The sequence below is a fragment of the Struthio camelus genome, unplaced genomic scaffold (assembly GCF_040807025.1).
Source record: "Struthio camelus isolate bStrCam1 unplaced genomic scaffold, bStrCam1.hap1 HAP1_SCAFFOLD_96, whole genome shotgun sequence".
Lineage (NCBI taxonomy): Eukaryota > Metazoa > Chordata > Aves > Struthioniformes > Struthionidae > Struthio > Struthio camelus.
The window spans coordinates 16,681-19,460 of record NW_027182746.1 but is presented as its reverse complement, the minus strand read 5'-3'; positions in this window follow the sequence as shown (position 1 = coordinate 19,460).

The window sequence follows — 2,780 nt, the reverse complement described above, 5'->3', positions numbered from 1 at the left end:
CGTGCCCAGGGGCCCCAGCCCTGCTCTCACTGGGCTCTCAGGGCCGTGCTGCTCTTGCCCCCTCCTACCGACGGCCTCACCTTGATCTCCTCTGCCAGGGCAGCTTTGCTGCACAGGTCGGACCCGTCTCCCCCCAGGGCCTCGGTGCCCGCACCTTTGCAGAGGCTACAGATGGAGGCCAGAAACTGCAGCTTCTGGGCCTCTTCCTGAAGGCAAGGGATGAGAGAGCCAAGCGGGGAGCGTGAGAGGGGTGAGGCATGGCCTGCAGGGCCAGAGCAGTGGAGGGGGGCCGTGAGGTGGTGGGCGTTGGTGGGGAGCAGCTGTGCACAGCCAGCAGCCCTGCAGCAGCTGCAGAGCAGGCAGCAGCCACGGAGGGACTCGGCCAGGAGATGCCCGGCGGGGCCCAGCTGGCAATATCTGCAGGTACCTTCTCGGTGGCCCTGAGAAAGGCCTGGATGTGCTGCCGGGCTTCCTGCTCCTCTTGCTGCCAAGTCAGGTCGCTGGCGGCAGAGAAACCTGGCTCTGATAAACACAGAGAGTAGGGAGAGCTGCTGGAGCTGGGAGCAGGCATTAGAGAGCGGGGGAAGAGCTGTGGCCGCTGCCCCGCCCCGGGCCTGCTCCCACGTTCCCAGCAAGGCCCGGGTCGGGGGCTGGCACGGGGCCTTGCTGCCCCATTTGCCCCGTTCTTGTCAGGGCCAGGAGGTGGCCAGCACATGGGGTGCGATGCTGGAGCCCAGCGAGGGAGGGCAAAGCCGCGGGCGGCTGTGCTGAGATGAGCAAGTGGCTGGCAGCCAGGCAGGACAGGCCCCAGGCCCCAGGCCCCCGGCCGCAGGCCCCAGACCCCAGGCCCCAGCACGGCTGGCCCTTGCTGCCTGAGCTGCCTCTGCCAGCCTGTCCCTGGGAGCAGGAGCTGGAGGCCCCTCTGCTCCACTCGCTCCCTGGGCATGCTGTGCCGGGGCTGGCTCCGGAGCCCAGCGCCGGGCCCACCATGGCTCCAGGTGCCTGGGAAGGCCAGCTCCAGCGTGCCGGGGAGACGGGCACCCGGTGCGGAGCCCGGTGCGCTCAGAGCCGCCAGCTCTGCCAGCCCAGTGGGCTCCACTCACCCAGCCCCTGTGCCTGGGGCTCTCTGAGGCGGTCCAGCTGGTGCTGAGAGCTGCCCCAGCCAGGGGCTTGGGGCTGCTCCCAGGCCACCCTGGGGGTGCTGGGCGGTCTCCTCGCCATCCTGTGGGGAGGAGGAAAGATACTGTGAGGTGGGCATGCGGGAGCCTGCGGTTTGGCCTGGCCCCATGGCAACGCTGCCGGCATGGGGAGGCCGCAGGGCTGCGGGAGCCAGCAGCGGGTCATGGGGGGAAAGCCATGGGCCACGGTGTTTCCAGAAGCAGTAAGTGCCCGGGAAAAGGGGGCTGGCTGCAGCCTGGAAAGACGGCCAACATCCAACTGGACTTGGCAGCAGATGGCACTGGAGAAGTCGGAGCGTGTGGCTGCGATGTCCCCAAGCGACAACTTTGGCTCCGACCAAGGGCCCGCGGCAGCCGAGGGCTCGCCTTGTGCCACGGCCCCAGCAGAGCCGCACAGCCCCGTCCCTCTCACCTGGCTCAGGAGCCGAGGAGGCGGCAGGAAAGAGCAGAGCTCCTCACGGCTGCCTGGAGGCGGCAGGGAAAGACTTGGCCTGAGCTCGGGGTGCTCCTCAGCGAGATCCTGCTGCTCAGGCCCTAGGCCTGTTCCCGTCCCCCGGGACAATGAGGGGCTGAGGCTGTGCCCGCACCTGGCAGCGTGTCACAATGGGCCCTGCCCGGGGGCTGGTGCCAGGAAGGGCAGCTGGCCCCTGGGAGGGGCCCGCGGGGATCGCCCACTGAGGGGAACACCTCATTATCCCCACCTCCCAACAGGAATCAATGGGCTTCACAGCAACCACATGTTCTCCAAGGCAGAGAAGAAAAGCACAGCAAGAAAACCCCTGGGAGGCCAGAGCAAAGCCGGCCCTCCACACATGGGCTCCCAAAGAGGGAGGGTGGTTAGCACGGTTGTGAGCTGCGACATGCTGCTCTCCCACGTTCTCGCTCGGGGCCTTTATTAGAGAGGAGGTAAGCCTAGAACAGCGAGGGGAAGATGCAGGCTGAGTGACACAGGACGTGTGGAGAGAAAAGGGCCAAATCATCCTGGAGGCAGACGATCCTCCCTTCCTTGAGCGTCCCCGTCCTCCTCCGTGTCGCCTCTGGGCTCTGAGGGATGGCAAGTGAGGGCAGGAGGGATGGCAAGTTACCAGCAGCAAGCGGGCTGGGTGTCCCTCAGAGCAAAGAGGCAGCGACCTCTCAGGGCCAGGGTCACGGCCTTGTGCCGAGGGCTTTCCACTGCTGGAAAGCAGGAAGTATCTGTGGTCCTCTGCCCAGCCTGCAGGATCTCTGCAGCCACCACAAGCGTTGCTGTTGTCTTTGCTCGGTCATACGGGTGTAGTCTCACCAACAGCCACAGAGGTGGCCCTCCTCACCTCACCAAGGTGAGGTAGCCCAGCAGCTACAGCAGGAGCACCTGCAGCCCTGCCTGAGCTCTGAGCGCTACAGAAGCGGCTCTGTTCGCCAGGCTCCCCGTTTCCCAGCAGGTGCTTGGAGTGCAGCTCCTCCCGCAGCCACAGAAGCCAAGGAGCCCAGGCCACAGCTCTTGCAAACAGCCAGCACGCGCTCCCAAAAGTCAGCCAGAAAGAGCCCCGCTCTCTCTCCTCCCTTTCTCCAAGCTCCCGCTCCAGGCTTCTGGCGATCTTTTCAGCCCAGCGTGTTCAGCTT